The sequence below is a fragment of the Hyperolius riggenbachi genome, chromosome 8 (assembly GCF_040937935.1).
Source record: "Hyperolius riggenbachi isolate aHypRig1 chromosome 8, aHypRig1.pri, whole genome shotgun sequence".
NCBI classification, from domain to species: domain Eukaryota; kingdom Metazoa; phylum Chordata; class Amphibia; order Anura; family Hyperoliidae; genus Hyperolius; species Hyperolius riggenbachi.
Genome location: NC_090653.1, coordinates 133,015,710 through 133,036,434, shown reverse-complemented (window position 1 = coordinate 133,036,434; position 20,725 = coordinate 133,015,710). Strand labels below are relative to the sequence as shown.

The window sequence follows — 20,725 nt, the reverse complement described above, 5'->3', positions numbered from 1 at the left end:
ATAGTGAGAACTACAATGAAGAAAAGGAAATACAAATAGAAGATATGATCTATAATGTAAGGAACCTAGAGAAACTTCTCATTAAGGAAACAAAGAACTCATGGGAAGTTGCGACCCTCGACCAATACCTATTATGGGAAATTAGCCCAGTGGGCCTCACCATATACAAACAGCTAGCGGCCGACTTAACAAGCCCAGTAGCACAAGAAGAGTGGGACAAGATGTTTCACGATTTCTCATTATAGGTGGTCTCATTTGTGAGGGATATCAGGAAGGGACAATGTATCTCAATCAATAATGAGCTAAGAGACCTGAGGAAGGACATAATACCCTATAAGCATATGAAGGAATATCAAGGATTAGAAAGAAACATCAAACAAAGGCTTGTCACCCTAGAGAAAGAAATCGTGGAAAAAAAGAGGAAAAAGTTCATCAGGGATTCCATCCCCACCCACAACCTGGAACAAACACACAGAACATCGGAGAAAGAAGAGTGTGCATGGAGTGTACATGAGATCTCACAAGACACTCTAGTTTCCTATGAAACACTAGATCAAACTGGATTTGTACATAGTGAAGATTCTGACATAGAAGTAGACACCAATACAGAGACGAGGAACTCCTACTGCACAGGAAGTAATACAGAAGAACCTGGAGCGTGGGGTGGTGCAGCAATAGAGGAAACTGTATCGGAAGACGATATAGCAGACTGGGACGAACAAGACTATGAAGAAACCACTGTGGGTGGACCAGCTCAGGACCAGAACAAAGGACAATCGAAGGGGTTAGACGAACTTGAGGGGAAACGCAAATCTAGGGGCTCAGGATACAAAGAGAACACCAAAGAGAAAGAAGAAAAAAAGCACAAGGGCAACATCAAAAGAGGTACGAAAAGAGACCCCCAATCAGAAATACGAGTGACATCGCCAAGGAATAGGAAACAGAATCCCAATCCCCACAAGGATGACAGGAATGGAGTCCCCTACAATGTAATTACCCGAAACAGGTTCTCCTGCCTGCAAGATGCAACAGAAACAAGAGGTGCGGTCACACGGGGAGCTGGTACTGGAGGTGGGGGTGGAGAAGACTCAGGGGCCACACAGAGGAGTATGAGAAGAAAGCCGAAGACACAATACCCCAAAGGTGCGCATTCAAAACCAGGGAGGAAGACCCACATGAACTCAGACCCAAACACTCGATAGGTATTTTTTAGGGGATGGAAGAGTAGGAGGGGATGCAGGGGGGGGAGGCGGAAAGGAAAAAGGGCCCAGAAGATAGCATCACCAATGGGGAAAACTGAACGTGAAATGGGCATCTTCAATTTAAGCAAACAGGAGCTCACAGAGGCAGAAAAGGGCCTACTCTCCAAAGGATTGAAGTTCGCACCAACACAGGGAACTAATAAATTCGAAACCTATATTGACATAAAGAAGTATGTGAGGAAACTATGCCTGAAGAAATACTTCATGAAGAACAAATCAGAAACAAGAAAGAACACAGAAAGTGACGCCTTCCAACACACTACCCTGAAGAACAGGTCCAAATTTTACCCCATTGAAGAGATGAGTAAAGAAATGAGGACATTTGAGAACCTAGTGGGTAGAGATCTGAAAAGATTGAGACCACGGAATGATAAAAGCCTAAATAACCTCAGTGCATTGGAAACACAGGCCCTCAAAGATCTCCAGAAGAACAAAAATGTAGCGGTACGCCCTGCAGACAAAGGGGGGGGGGGCATAGTGATACAGGACCAAGAGGACTACATGAGGGAGGCTAAGAGACTCCTAGATGACGAGAGAACCTATATAAGATTGAGAAGGGACCCAAAGAATGAATATATGAAGGAACTGAGGACCCTCACCAAAGAAGCTTATGACAAGGGGATCCTGAATAGGAAGGAACTCGAATTCATCAATATACCACACCCCAGAACAGCAATCTTTTATCATTTGCCCAAGATACATAAAGGGCTCTCAAATCCACCTGGGCGCCCGATCATCTCAGGGATTGGCTCAAACACCTCCAACCTCTCAAGATACATTGACAATTTCCTGCAGAAGTATGTGAAAAGCACTCCAGCCTTTTTAGAAGACACGAGGCACGTTCTTAATATCCTGGAAGACCTCGAGTGGGAAAATAATTGGTTGATGGGAACACTAGATGTCACCTCACTGTACACTATCATAGAACATGAGGAAGGACTAAGAGCAGTGGAAAATTTCCTGGGGCAAGATACATCTCTAGTAGAGGAACAGAAGAAATTCCTACTAGATGCCATTCGGTTTGTCCTCACTCACAACTCATTTGACTATGATGGTGACCACTACCTACAAATCAGCGGAACAGCTATGGGGACCAGGTTTGCGCCGGGGTACGCAAATCTATTTATGGCCAACTGGGAGTCTAAATGTATATATGGACCGGAAGGCCCGGGCGCAAACCTGGTCCTTTGGAGGAGGTTTATAGATGACATCATATTTATATGGAGAGGTGACCGCACTTCATTAGATATGTTTCTGAGTGAAATTGGACACAATCAGCTGGGACTAAAATTCACAGCAGAGGTGAGTGAGACCTCCATCCACTTCTTAGACTTAGAGATCTTTGTGGAGAATAATCAGCTGAAGACTAAGACTTACACAAAACCCACAGACGTTAATGGATACATATTAGCACAGAGCTGCCACTTTCCTCCTTGGTTAAGTAACATACCGAAGGGTCAATTAATGAGAATTAAGAGGAACTGCACTGAAGATCTTCAGTACACTAAAGAGGCAGGAGATATGATCCAGAGATTCAAGGACAAAGGATATGAGGAAGACATCCTGAGACGAGCAAGAGAGACTGTGGACAGAGTAGGAAGGAGTGACCTACTCAAGAAGAGAATAAGGGGGGACACTGAGGAGCACAATTTGAAAATTAGTTTAAAATACAACATACAAAGTAAACGAACCCGGAAAATCATTGAGAAACACTGGGATATCCTGAGGGGCGACAGGCTACTGAATGAGATTATCCCAGAGAAACCATCTTTCATTTACAGGAAACCAGGCACAATTGGACTCAAGATTGCCACAGCAGCCAATAGCAAAAGAGAAGAGAATAGAAAAACAAAGAACGGTGGGTTTGTACGCTGTGGGAGATGCAAATGCTGCCGAAGGACAAGAGGATACAGTAAGATCACCACAATCAACTCAGGCAAAACGGAGTATAAAATTAGAGACCTTATAACATGTGACACAAAAGGGGTAATCTACAGCATCATTTGCCCCTGTGATAAGATATATGTAGGGAGGACGAAGAGGTGCCTCAGAGAGAGGGTTAATGAACATCTCCGTAATATTGAAAAGGGTTGGAACGGCCACCCACTCTCTAAGCACTACAAAAGGCATCACAAGTGCAGTGTCCTGGATACAAAATTTATGGGGTTAGAAATTGTGACCAAGGACAGTAGGGGGGGCGATTACATCTCAAAAATGTCCTGTAGGGAAGGATACTGGATTTTTGAACTAGACTCCATGGCACCAAAGGGACTGAACATGGAGTTTGAGTTGTTTGGGTTCCTGTGAGTATGAGTGGGGTGGAGCCACCGATGCACTGATCCATCCGATGCCTAGGTATAACACCAGGATTTCCCTCCATCGGGGGCGCCACCTACATCTGGCACTCTCCCTACCCCGGGGCCCTCCATTCTATATACACGCCTCCTCTTCTGTGGTGCCACCCACACCTGGTACCCCACCCCCCCATCAATCCATTCCCATACCACTCCCCAATCTCTCTCTCCCCCCCTTTCCCCCACTGCTCCACACTCCTTTCCCCCGCTCCCACCCACCTCCCCCTCCTTCCTACCCTCCTCACTAACACTTGGAGTTGGTAGGGACACATGCATAAATCAGCATGTGTAATATATAAACCGAAGATGGGACAAAGTACAAGCGGGGGGGGGGGGGGGGAATTGAACTTACAACATGTGTGATAACCTGGCCTCATGCCCCTATGCATGGTGTCAAAATCACGTTTTGAGTGGTGTTTAAGTTACCTCCATAAACAAAGAACTATGTAACTAATACAAAGGGATTGAGGAAGAGAAAGGACTACTGTCTCTTTAAGACTGGAGTGCATTATGGGAAAGACATGTGACCAGACATGTGACCAGAAAAGACAATATATCCAGGATTTGCTGAGACACTGGTATACTTCCATTAAGCTTTGATAAAGGCGGCCGGGACCGCAGAAACGTGTCAGCTGGAGGGATATAGCGTGTGAGCAGGGCCATCAGGTACTGCAGACCAGAAGACCCAACGCTTGCGAACACGCTAGAAGGGTGACGTCACCATCCATACCCGGAAGCATACCACCGGCGTCTAGGCAGATCCGGAAGGACTCTTGTCACACTGCACAGCTCTCACGCTGTCAGGGAGCACTTACACTGGAACTGGAGCGCTGCAACCAGCGGAAGATACGCACCTGGATTGCGGACAAGGACATTCGGAGCCCCGCACAGGACGACACCAACCGCTGTACACCTGGATAGCTGCAGGAGCGTGAGTACCCCCGCTGATCGGGGAAAAGATCCGTTCATCAAGTTTGTGATCCACCATTATCTACATCCGGCGGAATTCCGCAAGCGCAATTGAAGCGCAACCACGAGAAGTACTCTAAGCTCAGTCTCTACTGCTAGAATATCCATCATTTATCATTCCCCCCCCCCCCCCCCTGCTTTCGGACATTTTGGTCCTAGAATTATCTGACCAATTTTTTTTTTTCTTAGCACATTTTTGTGCATAAACAGCATCGGGTGGCTCAGGAGTGAATGGGGGTTGATTGTTGAATGTAGACTGAATATTGCATTCTTTGTCACAGAATTTATGGTGAATACTCCCAATGCGGTGTGAACTTTTACAACTTTTATAACAACCCAGTTAGCTGTATGCAATATATGCATTTGAATTACGTACTATGCGATTTTAAATATTTTGAACTTTTGAATAGTGATCTTTTTTTGATTGAATATTAATCCTAAACATACGCAGGGTATGTGTATGCATTATACGCACTCTAGCTATATGCGGTGCAACTTTTTATAGATTTTAAATTCTGTATTTTTAGCATTTGACCTTGTGCCTTGAAATCTATCCTGAATATACACAAGCCATAACAATCTATTAAAGCTTATATTATCCAACTACTACTCTCAGAGTTGTTCATACCTATATAGACTCCATTTATAACACAACTGTATGCAATATATGGATTTGAATTACATGCTATGCGATTTTATATATTTTTTGTACCTTTGAATAGGGATTTTTTTGATTGAATATTAATCCTAAACACATACAGGGTACGTGTATGCAATATATGCACTCTAGCTATATGCTGTGAGACTTTTTACAGATTTCAAATTTTGTATTTTTAACATTTGACCTTGTGCTTTGAAATCTATTCTGAACATATACAGACCATAACAATCTATTAAAGCTTATATTATCCAACTACTACTCTCAGCGCTGTTCAAAACTCTTCTTTAGTTCTTTAATAAAGCAACATTTTAATGACTATATCCATTGGTGATGTTTAACCCTCTGGGCGATACAATTATATCGCCCAGGAGGTGGCGCAGCACTATTTTTTAAAATTTTTTATTTTTTAAATCATGTAGCGAGCCCAGGGCTCGCTACATGATAGCCGCAGCGCAGCGGCATCCCCCCACCCACTCCGATCGCCTTCGGCGATCAGAGTAAGCAGGAAATCCCGTTCAGAACGGGATTTCCTGCTGGGCTTCCCCGGTCGCCATGGCGACGGGGCGGGATGACATCGCCGACGTCATGGACGTCGTGACTAGTGTTGGGCGAACATCTAGATGTTCGGGTTCGGGCCGAACAGGCCGAACATGGCCGCGATGTTCGGGTGTTCGACCCGAACTCCGAACATAATGGAAGTCAATGGGGACCCGAACTTTTGTGGTTTGTAAAGCCTCCTTACATGCTACATACCCCAAATTTACAGGGTATGTGCACCTTGGGAGTGGGTACAAGAGGAAAAAAAATTTAGCAAAAAGAGCTTATAGTTTTTGAGAAAATCGATTTTAAAGTTTCAAAGGGAAAACTGTCTTTTAAATGCGGGAAATGTCTGTTTTCTTTGCACAGGTAACATGCTTTTTGTCGGCATGCAGTCATAAATGTAATACATATAAGAGGTTCCAGGAAAAGGGACCGGTAATGCTAATCCAGCAGCAGCACACGTGATGGAACAGGAGGAGGGTGGCGCAGGAGGAGAAGGCCACGCTTTGAGACACAACAACCCAGGCCTTGCATGAGGACAAGAAGCGTGCGGATAGCATGCTTTGTACCACCATGCAGTCATAAATGTAATAAAGATAAGTGGTTCAATAAACAGGGACCACGCGGCAACGCTAACCCAGCAGCAGCACACGTGATGGAACAGGAGGAGGCGCAGGAGGAGAAGGCCACGCTTTGTGAGACACAACAACCCAGGCCTTGCATGAGGACAAAAAGCGTGCGGATATAGCAGCAATGCTTTTTGCCGCCATGCAGTCATAAATGTAATACAGATGAGAGGTTCAATAAACAGGGACCGGAAACGCTAAACCATCCCAGATGTTCATCGGTCATGTTACTTGGTTGGGGTCCAGGAGTGTTGCGTAGTCGTTTCCAATCCAGGATTGATTCATTTTAATTTGAGTCAGACGGTCTGCATTTTCTGTGGAGAGGCGGATACGCCGATCTGTGATGATGCCTCCGGCAGCACTGAAACAGCGTTCCGACATAACGCTGGCTGCCGGGCAAGCCAGCACCTCTATTGCGTACATTGCCAGTTCGTGCCAGGTGTCTAGCTTCATGCCCGGTTTCAGGTCCAGCGGTGCCAGCCACAAATCCGTCTGTTCCTTTATTCCCCTCCAAATTTCCTCCCCTGTGTGCTGCTTATCCCCAAGGCAGATCAGCTTCAGCAACGCTTGCTGACGCATGCCAACAGCTGTGCTGCACTGCTTCCACGATCCTACTGCTGCTGGTGCTGGGTTAGCATTTCCGGATGAGGTACAGCTTTGAGATGCGTTGGAGGAGAAGGAGTCAGAGAGGTAGGTGCTGCTGTTGTTATCCAGCTGTTTGCGGCGTGGGCAACACCCGCGCCGTAGCAGGTGAGGAATCGCTGCCAGGCTCCACAAGGTTCACCCAGTGCGCGGTAAGGGAGATGTATCGACCCTGGCCGAACGCACTCGTCCAGGTGTCAGTGGTGAGGTGAACCTTGCAGGCAACGGCATTCTTCAAGCTTCGGGTTATTTAGCTGACCACGTGCTCATGCAACTCAGGCACTGCAGAGCGCGCAAAGTGGTAGCGGCTGGGAACCACGTAACGTGGGATGGCCACTGACATCATGCCCTTGAAGCTGTTTGTCTCCACCACTCGATATGGCAGCATTTCGCAGGCCAGAAGCTTGGCTATGCTGGCTGGCTGTTACTGCCACGGCCCGGGGGTCATTTGCTGGCAATTTCCTCTTGTGCTCAAACATCTCAGAGACAGACAACTCAACCGTAGCGCTGCACACCGAAGGGCTGTTGGTTGTTGTGTTTGATGAACACTGGGAGACCTCAAGAGCACTAGTCCGGAAAGTGACAGTGTCAGCATCGTCTGATGTTTGTGAATGTTGTGAACCACGCAATGGCTGGGCTACTGCTGCTGCTGAGGCGGGTCTGGTGGTGAGTCTGGTGAACCCAAGGGAGGCAGTGTTGCTGGTGGTACCCTGTCCTGCCGCGTTTGCCCACAGAGTGGGATGTTTGGATAGAATGTGGCGGCTCATGCTGGTGGTGGAGAGGTTGTTAATACTTTTCCCCCTGCTCAGGCGGGTCTTGCACACCTTGCAAATCGCCATGGTAACATCCTCAGTGCAGTCTTCAAAGAAAGCCCAGACTTTAACTGGCTGAGGACTCGGACCTCGTGCGTGATGTGCTGGTGCTGCTTAACCCACTGCTGGACGCTTGAGAGGTCATCCAAGTAATTATCTGGTCCTGTTCTTTTGGATCTGTGAGGGTTGTTGTCCTGGACAACATGGGCAGTATTGAGTGGGTTTTCTTGGGTGCTCCCCTGTGGCCTGTACGTGAACCGTCAGGGGAAACACCTCTTCCCTTGCCCCTCCCTCTTTCACCGGATTTCTTCCTCATTTCACTTATCCTTAAAGTACACGCTGACTGGCAGCAGTACAGTGGCAGTACAGAAATGCTATACAGTGGTGGGTGAGCGGTGTACCACTATTGTCAGCAGTGACACAGAGCACAATGCTATACAGTGGCGGGTGAGCGGTGTACTACTGTTCCCAGCAGACACAGAGTGGAAGTAAACACAATGCTATATAGTGTGGCTGAGCCGTGTACACAGAGTGGCATTAAACACAATGCTATATAGTCTGCTATATAGTCACCCCGAACAGGGTGATGTTCTGCAGAACCCGAACAGTGGCAAACACTGTTCGCCCAACACTACTGGGAGGGAACGCAGATTTTAGTACCTAAACACACGATACAACATGTTTTCCGGGGTCGGACTCTGAGGCACATACAGATGGTCCCGATCATCATCCTCATCATACAACTCTTCTCCTGAGTCTGACCCACCCACCACCTCTGCCACCCCAACATCCCCAGACACAGACCCCTCATCGTCCTCAACATTAACTTGGGATGCTGGCCTGAGCCAGACCTCCTCCTCCACATCAGGCCCCATCATCTCCTCAATGGCAGCCCTCATTAATCGCTCTGGCGACGGACTGATGGACACAACGTTCTCCTCCGGGGAGGGCTGCTGCTGACCACTGGCTGCTGGGGTGGATGTTATAGCTTGCGTGGGGCGTTGGCTGTTGCTGTTGTTGGGAGTGCTGCTCACAGCGGAGGTCTCTGGGGAACTCATGTTGAGCTCATATAGTGGTTGACGGTGAGTGGAGTATTACTGATCCCAGCAATATACACACTGACTGGCAGAGTACGCAATGCTATATAGTGTGGCTGAGCGGTGTACACAGAGTGGCAGTAAACACAATGCTATATAGTCTGGCTGAGCGAGCGGTGTACTACTGTTCCCAGCAGAATCAGAGTGGCAGTAAACAATGGTATATAGTCTGGCTGAGCGGTGTACACAGAGTGTCAGTAAACAATGGTATATAGTCTGGCTGAGCGAGCGGTGTACTACTGTTCCCAGCAGAATCAGAGTGGCAGTAAACAATGGTATATAGTCTGGCTGAGCGGTGTACACAGAGTGTCAGTAAACAATGGTATATAGTCTGGCTGAGCGGTGTACACAGAGTGTCAGTAAACAATGGTATATAGTCTGGCTGAGCGGTGTACACAGAGTGGCAGTAAACACAATGCTATATACTCTGGCTGAGCGAGCGGTGTACTACTGTTCCCAGCAGACACAGAACAGTAAACAGAATGCTATATAGTGTGGCTGAGCGAGCGGTGTACCACTATTCCCAGCAGACACAGAACAGTAAACAGAATGCTATATAGTGTGGCTGAGCGAGCGGTGTACCACTATTCCCAGCAGACACAGAACAGTAAACAGAATGCTATATAGTGTGGCTGAGCGAGCGGTGTACCACTATTCCCAGCAGACACAGAACAGTGAACAGAATGCTATATAGTGTGGCTGAGCGAGCGGTGTACCACTATTCCCAGCAGACACAGAACAGTGAACAGAATGCTATATAGTGTGGCTGAGCGAGCGGTGTACCACTATTCCCAGCAGACACAGAACAGTGAACAGAATGCTATATAGTGTGGATGAGCGAGCGGTGTACCACTATTCCCAGCAGACACAGAACAGTAAACAGAATGCTATATAGTGTGGCTGAGCGAGCGGTGTACCACTATTCCCAGCAGACACAGAACAGTGAACAGAATGCTATATAGTGTGGCTGAGCGAGCGGTGTACCACTATTCCCAGCAGACACAGAGTGGCAGTAAACAGAATGCTATATAGTGTGGCTGAGCGAGGTACACAGAGTGGCAGTAAACAGAATGCTATATAGTGTGGCTGAGCAAGCGGTGTACTACTATTCCCAGCAGACACAGAGTGGCAGTAAACAGAATGCTATATAGTGTGGCTGAGCGAGGTACACAGAGTGGCAGTAAACAGAATGCTATATAGTGTGGCTGAGCAAGCGGTGTACTACTGTTCCCAGCAGTGACACAATGACAGGGGGGACCCTGGCTAGCGTGGCTGGAGCGCGAACTACCCTGCCTGCCTACCCAAAGCTAAACCCACAGACAAATGGCGGAGATATGACGTGGTTCGGGTATTTATTTACCCGAACCACGTGACAGTTCGGCCAATCAGAGCGCGTTCGGGTCCGAACCACGTGACCCGTTCGGCCAATCACAGCGCTAGCCGAACGTTCGGGGAACGTTCGGCCATGCGCTCTTAGTTCGGCCATATGGCCGAACGGTTTGGCCGAGCACCGTCAGGTGTTCGGCCGAACTCGAACATCACCCGAACAGGGTGATGTTCTGCAGAACCCGAACAGTGGCGAACACTGTTCGCCCAACACTAGTCGTGACGTCGGAGGGAGTCCAGATCCACCCCTCAGCGCTGCCTGGCACTGATTGGCCAGGCTGCGCAAGGGGTCGGGGAGGGGGGGGGGGGGACTGCACGGCACGGCGAGCGGCGGCGGATCGGCGGCGAGCGGCGGCGATCGGAAGTTACACGCAGCTAGCAAAGTGCTAGCTGCGTGTAACAAAAAAAAATTATGCAAATCGGCCCACCAGGGCCTGAGAAATCCTCCTGCGCGATATACCCCGAGCTCAGCTCGGGATTATCGCTCAGGAGGTTAATTTCGAATCAATAAACAGCATTGAACAGCTGAGACCGGTATGTAGGCTGAGATGTAGAAGCAGAAATATGAAAAGCTTCCATAGTAAGCTCAGGAGGACGTCTATAGTCTCTCCATGTGTGTGTTCCTCTCCTTTGGGCTTACAGCAATTACTTTACTTAATTATACGTATTGTTTATTGTAGCAGAATTACAACTTAAATGAAAATGTAATCACTACAATGAAACATCAAGCAATTTGTGCAAAGAAAGCTCTGCAGCTCCATGACCATTAAATGTAAACCAGGATTCTGTTAATGCATAAAACAGGATCACCCGGAGGAGCCCTGCAGAACACATCAAGCTGTAGTTGCTACCTATCTAATGAACAGAGCGACACTGGAACCAATCCACATCACAGGGATATTAATATTCATGGCTTTGATGTGCCTTCCTGTTAGGAGGGCTGAAAGTGATGAGCTTTCCCATTTCATGTCACTAATTATTTTCTCTTCAATTTTAGGAATGTCACTTTAATTCTTTCTACAGCCAAAATTGTAAATGAAAAGATCTGTTACCGACTGTAGTGTATTGCTATTTTCACACTACACACACGCACACACCACACACACCACACACACACACCACACACATACACACACACACACTACACACACACCACACACACACACACACACACTACACACACACACACACACACTACACACACACCACACACACAGACACACCACACACACACATGCGCGCACACACACACACACACACACACACACACACACACACACACACACATCACACACACCACACACACCACACACACACACACACACACACACACACACACACACACACACACACACACACACACACACACACACACACACACACACTACACACACAGCACACACACCCACACCACACACACACACACCCACACACACACCACACACACCACACACACCACACACACAGACACACCACACACACACATCACACATGCGCACACACACACACACCACACACACACACACACACACACACACACACTACACACACACACACACTACACACACAACACACACAACACACACACACACAAACCACACACATACAACACTCACACAATACACACACACACACACACAACACACACACAACACACACACTACACACACACGCACAAACACAACACACACATACACACACATACAACACACACACAATACACACACACAACACACACGCACACTCACGATTATTTTACGGTCTATATGAACTGTTGGCATATTTTTTTTTCGGGGGGAGGGGGGGGAATTAAGTAACCGGTGCTTTCAGGGGGAAACATGCAGAGGTCTAGTGACTTTGAAAAAAATGGAGTAGAGTGGTAATGGAGATATATAATCACAAGCCTGGGTTTCTAGACCAGAAACCAACAACTGTGCATGTGGGAGATCAAACCGACAACACTCGGTTGGACTTTTGATGGATTCTTATAGGCACATTTTTTACTGACCTAAAGAAATGGACATTTCACCACAAAATGCTTTGTCATTAGTGCAATCCTTTGAACCTTAGAGTTTGCCATGTATTAGGTAAGTCTCTAACGTAAGTTTACTTAACTTGTATTCTGTTTTTAATATTTAAAATATGTTATTATTTTGGGTGCCTCTTTACCCCTGTGCTATACATGTGCATATATATAATACTATAATACAGTTTCCAAAAAGAAGTCTCCCCTGCATAGTTCCTGTTCTCAGATTCTTACCCAAAGCACCTTGTAACCTGCATTGAGTTCCTTCAAATATATTGGAGGAAAATGCATATATACAAGTTCCAGTAAGTATAAATATTCTTAACCAGTTATTCATCACACAGCAAATGTATTGTTTTAGTTTCAGTAGAAGCAAAAAGTGTCCTTACTGGTCCCTAAAATAATTCAATATACTTGCTTGTTTTATCAGTTACCTTTTTATGAAGTAACAGCTTGTGACCATGTGATCACTGTGGATTCCACTTTCATGGTCTGGTGGACAGAATGTGATTGTACTGCATCACAGTATAGTCACTTAGTGCCCCATTAATTCCAATGACTAGGCAAATTGAGTTCACAGCATTGAATCAGCAACTGTTCATAGGAGCATAATCCAGTGTGGTCATGTGACTGAATTCTTCACCCAAGATGTGGCATTTCCAAAAATTAAATAAATTAATATAAATGTATGCAGAGGGATTGTGAATGTCAATAGTACAAATATAGAATTTTGTTTTATGAAGATTTTTTTTTTTAAGGAATCTGTCACCTTGAAAAGAATGCTTGGGCATGGAGCAGTTCACTATCTAGAGAGGATATACTTTTCCTGTCACAACTTAGAAGCATCTGGTCACTCACAAGCACAATAGACAAATACATGCACTCTGAGGGTTACAACCAGGACTAAAGGATATTATGTCCAAAGTGAATCAGTTCTCCAATGCCAGTGTCAGACAATGAAAGGAGGAAAGGTAGCATCCAGTGCAACTCTCTCAGCGGTGGGATTTGACAAGTGACTGTATCAGAAAGAGAGAGAAGAGAGCGCCTCTATGGTGCAATACTTGTAATTCAGTTTGCAAATTGCAAAAGAAATGCACGTACGAGATCGCATACATTTGCAAGCATATCTCACATGCTAAATGTTTCACTCCTCGGATGTCGACTGCGGCCAGCGGGGTACATCAGCAAGGGTCGGTGGTAGGTCTGGAGTCCAAGCAAGCTACTAGTGCCGGGTGATAATGATGACACGTTTCAACATGCCAGTGTGTCTTTGTTAAAGGACTTCCGAGGCCAAAATCTGCCCCCAAAATGTAAAAAAAGTTAACTACCTGCATGACTTTGTATGGCACGGAGGACGCCGTCCGCGCACTCTGTGCCATTCCGCCGGGTCCCCGCCTCTCAATATGACCCCGAATGGCTCCCGACCCCACGGCCAGGGTCGGGCTCTGCTGCCTGTATAAAGATGGCCGCCGGCCCTGGCCGCGGCTGCGCACTCCGCATGGCCGCTACTGCGGCTGCGCAGCACTAGGGCCAACCCGCCGATCCACGCAACAGGAAACAGCGGGGGCCCCGGGGCCCAGTGCTTCTCAAACCAGCTCTGCACCAAGGAATGCCATTGGGCTGTGTTGATAAAGGAAATGTTGCGAATTAATTAATTATTAGAAGCCAATCAGATTGTAGTTCTTGTGTAGAATTGGTTTTGAAAAGCTGCTACAAGTAATGCTTATATATTGAATTGTACACAATATAAGATCCTAAGTGTAAGTAGAGAGGAAATACTAAATATAAGATCATAACTGTAAGTAGAGAGGAAATACTAACCAGTAGGTACCGTACATTTAAATAAACAACCCATGGGGCAGCCATGGTCATTATATTCCAGGCTCATTCATGCAACTAAATCACTCTGTCAAGAGCTAAACGGAACACTTGTAAGGCCAGCAATGCTACAGACTCAGAACAGAATATCACTTTCTCCACAACAGTTGCCTCATGTATCCCTGTGAATGCACACAAAGTTATTGAGTGTACATTTCTAGCCTGTAAAGCAATAACCGTTTACTAATGCAAAACATATACAATAACTGTGGCTTGAAGAATTAAAAAACCCTCCGGTGTTTGATCGGCCTTACCTTGCTTTGTTGCTTCACGTGCTCTGTGACTCTCTGCTAGAAGAAAAACAATCCAAAAAATCAATATGTTAATATGTTCCAGCTGAAAAGACTGTGCTGGGCTGCTGCCTGGATGACAGTGGCATTCAATACAGGGAATTATGAGTTCTACAGGAAGTTTTAACCCCCTTTACCCATGCTGTGAGTCATAATAAAGGGCTGAGATTCAGGGACTCAGGACTTTGGGAGGTGTATTCTGAAGAAAGGCTTAGTGTGGGATCTATTATGGTAAGAAGGGGAGTGGTGAAAGTCATAGGATCAAGACAGGCTAAACTGCCCTTTGCTAAAAAACTGCAATCAAATAAGAAAAGATACAAACTCTTTATGGAACTTACACACAAGGGCTTGACAAACAGATAATGTAAATGATCCATTAAACTTGGACTGGATTTCTTAAACCTTTTTAGGTAGCAAATTATTGTAATCCACATTTGGGTAGTATCAGAAAATAGTAGAGTTGCTGAAAGGTTAGTCAATTAATAATTGTGCAGCTACAGCTTCAGGCACCTGCAGTGAGAACGTTAATAAATCTAGGATGTCATGGATTAAAAAAAGAGAAATCCTTGCTAGGAATAGTTTGTATGTGCATATAATTAAAAGCGCTGCACAATAAATTGGTATAAACCGAAAAAAAGGATATTCTACTACTTAACTGATATAGTGAAATATCTGTAATATTCGCCAATATTTCTCTATGGCCTAACCTCTCAGAGCCCCCCTCTGTTGGTGCCTAACCTTATCCCCCTCCCTGGTGGTGCCTAACCTTAACCTTTTCCTGGTGGTGCAACCCTTAACCTCCTCACTGGTGGTGCCTAACCTTAAACATCCCCCTGGTGGTGCCAAATCTTAACCTCCTCGCTGGTGGTGCCAAACCTTAACCTCCTCGCTGGTGGTGCCAAACCTTTACCTCCTCACTGGTGGTGCCAAACCTTAACCTCCTCGCTGGTGGTGCAAACCTTAACCTCCTCCCTGGTGGTGCCAGACCTTAACCTCCTCCCTGGTGGTGCCTAACCTTAACCCTCTCTGATGGTGCCAAACCTAAACCTCCCCCCTGGTGGTGCCAGACCTTAAAGTGTACCCAAGGCAGAATTTCTGCGAATATTTGGACACAGAGGCATGTTAGTGATATAATCACATGCCTCTGTATCCTTTCCCTACCGTTGCTGGGTCCCCCTGGCCTCTACATCCCCCCACTATATTACAGATATAGCAAATGTTGATATCTGCACAGCAGAAGGAGCCTTCTTTGCCTGGGAGGGACTCGTGCAGAATGCCCTCTCAGGCGTCAGGAATGCCCCTTCACTGCCTCTTCCCCACCCTCTGTTCCTGCAATGTAAAAAAAAAAAAGTGCACAAGAGGAACTACTGGGCATCCCCAAAGCTCAGGCCCTTTCATGCACTGTAGTCGGGCATGTGCTGTGACCCTGGAAAGTACTTAAGGGGTCGTAGCCATCTTGAATTTCTTTTTCCTTTTCACCTGGCGGACGAACAGACTGGTGGGGAAAAGGAGTGTTGGTATCTGGAAGATGAGCTGCAAGAGGTAGTATGTTTTTTTTTAAAGCACCGCCACGGGTTCTCTTTAACCTCCTCCCTGGTGTTGCCAAACCTTAACCTCCAGGAGACCCAATGCAGTGCTGGAGCAAGTAAATATTACAGCAGTGGAAGGAAGGGGAGTGGGCAGGGGAATGTGCATGTCTTGCCACGCGTGGTGGTGGGGGGGGGGCGGGTTAAGGGACCCCCAAATTTGCTTGGGGTCCCAGGAGCTTCTTAGGATCACTTAGGTTCTTTACTGTTCTTCAATCCTGCTGTAGTAAATTAATTTTTAGTAACCCCTAAAAATTGCTGCTCTGCTATGGCTACCTATTATTTTGCCAATTGTTTCCTGCCAGATAACTTTAAAGGAAACATCATGCAATTTAAAAAAGCAGATCTACTTATCTGGGGCTTCCTCCAGCCCCTGGCAGCTTATGTGTCCCTCGCCGCAGCTCTGCTTCCAGCCAGTCTCCTGGGATCCCCTCCATTGCAGATGCCGACCAGGCAAGGTCTGCTACTTCTGCGCCTGCGTAAGCGTGCGGCCGCACTGCTCATGATCATGCTCACATAGCCAAGAGCGTTCTGCGTCGTGCAGAAGTACTGCGCCTGTGCAGAATATTAATAAGGCCTATTTTTAATAGTGACTCTCAAGCAACCAGAAACTCATTTATCCTTCATTTACCAATCCCCATGGTGTCAGATTAAAGGAAACCTAAAGCAAGGCTTCCATATTTATGTTCTTTTAAGCAATGCCAGTAGCCTAGCTATTCTGCTGATCTCTTTGGCTGCAATAGTGTCTGAATCACACTCCTGAGACAAGCATGCAGCTGGATTTTCCATAAGGCACTGTAGGCACGTGCCTACAGGTGCCTTGTGTGGGAGAGGCAGCCTCCCTCTTCAGGTCCCTGACATCAGGAATTTACAATCTAATCCCTGCCTCATATCACTAATCTCAGGCGCTTTCTCCCTAATCCTCGTCTCATGTCACTAAGGATGATATGATGAGATTGTAAGGACAGTCAATGACATATGGAAGGGATTAGAGTTCAGAATATTTTACTTGGGGGTGTGGCCTATGTTCAGGGGCAGAGTTTAAGGCACCAGAACGCCTGTGTCCATAGGCTTCTGAGTTGTAAATCTGGTGCTCAGACTTCAGTCAGAGGCAGAGCACCTGATCTGCATGCTTGTTCAGGAACTATGGCTTAAAGTATTAAAGGCAGAGAATCAGCAGGACTGCCAGGCAATATGCATTGTTAAAAAAGGAAATAAATATGGCAGCCTCTATATCCCTCTCGCATTACGTTCACTTTAAGGAGATTCTACTGTATCTTGGCATCACTATAGCTACTCCACTGTCTTATCTGTATATACATTGTAGAAAGTGTGCCATCTGTGTGTTATCTGTATTATTCACGCTTCTTCGTGTAAACTGTATTGGTGTATTTTTTTCAAATATTAATTTATTTATTATATTGATTTATTTAATTGATCACCATAAAATGGCTGGTAAAAGGTGCTATACACATGAAAAAAAAGAACAAAAAAACCCCCCAAAAAACAATAAATGTGGGATTAATACTAATAAATGTGTCACAGAACTTTACATTCCTAGAATCTTATTACATCTGAAAATGTAGACTGCAATGCATTGCTATTAGAATGTAGTGATCTTGTAGCTTTGAGCACACTAACTGTACAGGGATTTGGTCTTATGAAGTCAGCCTGTGGCAGTGGCGTAACAATAGGGGCTGCAGCCCCTGCACCTGCGGGGAGGGGGCCCTCTGGGCCCGCACAGGGACATTTTGGGGGGCAGGAGGAGTCGCAGCATGAGGGGAGAGCATGGCCACCTATAACGGTGGGGAGGGGGCCCTTTCCCCCCCACTCAACTCAGGCTCTCTCCTCAGTGCTCCACCTCCAGCATCAATCATTGGCAGCAGCGGCAGGCAGGAACACATACCTCCATGTGTTCCACGCGCTGGAGGTTCCGCTCTCTAAGTGTCTGACACTACTTTCTGTTTATCAGGAAGTAACGTGAGGCACTTAGAAATCGGACCTCCGCTGTTGCCAATGTTTGATGCTGGAGGGGGAGCACTGAGGGGAGAGCCCGAGGTGAGGGGGGGTGTGGCCCCCTCCCCACCAATATAGGTGGCCATGCTTTACCCTCATGCTGCGACCCCTCCTACCCCTGAAAACGCATCCAAATTTTTGCAGGTGGGCCCCGTGATTTCTAGTTATACCCCTGGCCTGTGGTACCGAAAGGAGAGGTTTCACCCAAGAAAATGGAGATTATGTTATCCCTTTTGTAGAGTCTTGGCTATGACACACAATATCTGGCAGGGAACAAAGCTTGTCTGAAGAGAAAAATATCCAGAACACCACTGTAGAAATGTCCTCCATTAACACTGGGATATTGGCCTAGATAATGAAATGCTGCTTGATAAACACTTGGCAGACATATTTCTTCTATCACTATTGCTCCTGTAAGTAAAATTCTCTTTTGCTTGAGTATTGCTTTTCTAGTCCTGCTCTCAGGGCCGCCATCAGAAATTTTGGGGCCCCTCGACATCATCAGGCCTGGGCCCACTGGTTGCTGTGCCCTCCCACTAGCCACCCCACCCCCGTGTCCATGCGCTGCTGCGAAAAATGTGCAAGCAGCATGAAGAAAGCGTCATGCACAGCGTGATGCAGCAAAAAGTGGGCGTGTCCATGGCATGTTGTAGGTGGAGCCAAATACTAGCAAAATTCAGGTAGTCCCCGGTTAACAAATGAGATAGGTCTGTTCTTATCCTTTATCCGTTCTCTTTTGTTCTCCTTTTCTTCCCGTGCCTCTTTTTTCCCCCTCTGTCTCACCTCAGTTTGTGCCTCTTTTGTGTCCCTGTGTGTGACCTGAGCTCATGTTCCCATCTCATTTCTTTTCTCCCTGTGCCTCTTTTGTATGCCTCGGTTCCCCCTGTGCCTCTTTAATCCCATTGTGTTACCTCTTGTCCCCTTCTGTCTCAGATCGTCCCCCTGCCCTAGCCAGGTATAGGTGCCCCAACTAAAGGTATGCAGGCATAGGTGCCCATAGTATAGGTAGCCAGGTAAAGGTTCCCCCAGTATAAGTAGCCTGGTATAGCTGGTGCCCCAGTATAGGCCAGCAAGATACAGGTGCCCCAGTATAGGTATTAAACTATAGGTGGTGCCCCGGTATAGGTAGCCTGGTATAGTTGCCCCCAGTATAGGTAGCCTGGTATGGATGGTGCACCAGTATAGGTTAGCCAGGTACCAGTATAGATTAGCCAGCTTGATACCTATACCCCAGTATAGGTATCAAGCTATAGGCTCCCCAGTATAGGTAGCCAGGTACAGGTGGTGCCCTCAGTAAAGGTAGCCAAGTAAAGGTGGTACCCCAGTATAGGTAGCCAGGTATAGGTGGTGCCTCCGTATAGGCGGTGCCTCAGCTAGGTATAGGTGGTTCTAGCCCCAGTGTAGGTAGCCAGGTATAGGTGGTGGCCCAGTATAGGTAGCCTGTAGCCAGATATAGGTGGGGCCCCAGTATAGAAAGTCCACTGTAGCGGGCTCACAGTCATCTGCTGCCCACATTCAAGTGCTGATGTCACTCTTCTCTCAGTGCTGGAACGAGGTGTGCTGGTTAATGAGCCACAGGCCCGCAGCCAGCACATGCGGCCCTTCCAGTGCTTTGGGGAGGCCCAGGGCCCCCAGAAGCCCTGGGCCCCTCACTGCAGTGTCAGTTGTCCCCCCCCCCCCGCCCTGATGGCTGCCCTGCCTGCTCTCACATGTGTGCAGTGAGTTCATAGGAATTAAAGTGCTTCCATCAATTCCATCACAAACAACATCTCCACTGTATGTGTTGTGTGTGGAGCCTCAAGCTACAAAAAGTCTAAGGATGCCTTTATGCTCAATTTCCATCATCCTTAGTCAATAACCATCCTTTGTTAGTAACATCAATAAAAGCACTTTATTGAAATAGGTTGTGCATTCCTAGTCAATAGTACCAACAGAAACACTTTCTTTTCTCAAAAATGCTACTTTCCAGCACTTTGCAACTGAAAAAGTACTAAAAAGTAGGTGGAAAAGTACTATTAAAATTATTTTGAGTATATTCTTGCTTGCTGGTGATTTAAAAAATATCACTAGGAGAAAACCCAGGAGATAAAGTTAATTGCATATGGGCCCAGATGTTCTGACTAAATTTGGTGCAGACATACATACATAGGCAAGTGTCAACATTATTAAGGCAGCATGGTAATTAGAATTTTCTGAAAAAGGTAAACAATGCCACCCTCTTTATTACTCACATGTCTTTCATTTCCCCAATCTTTACCTCTCTTATCTATCCATCTGTGAACAAGCCTGGCTATCAGTCACCATTACACTATCCATTACACCATACACTTTACTCCTGAGCAGGGCCGGATTTCCGCACAGGCCACCTAGGCCGGTTCGGTTCCTAGGGCGGAAACCAGCCGACAGGAGAGCTGGGGCGGCTGTCGCACACTGTACACAAGGCAGCAGATCAGCTGTCCCCTGTCTCTGCTATGAACAGCACGGAGGAAAGCGCCCCTCCCCTCCTTTCCTCTCCACTCTGACACTGAGGGAGGAGGGGCTGAGCAGAGAAGCCAAGCCGCGAGATTCAGTTTCAGGAAG

The 20,725-nt window shown here is 46.8% G+C and overlaps 1 protein-coding gene across 2 annotated transcripts in view; it reads right to left on the bottom strand.

Moving 5' to 3' along the window:
* The window catches only part of CAPN6 (calpain 6), a 174,266-nt gene extending 159,651 nt beyond the window's left edge, over window positions 1–14,615 (bottom strand). For both annotated transcript variants that reach the window (XM_068251113.1, XM_068251112.1), the window contains exon 1: window positions 14,508–14,615. The gene's annotated coding sequence lies outside the window, so the exon portion shown is untranslated. The remainder of the gene's footprint in view (window positions 1–14,507) is intronic.
* Window positions 14,616–20,725: the final 6,110 nt, after the last annotated feature.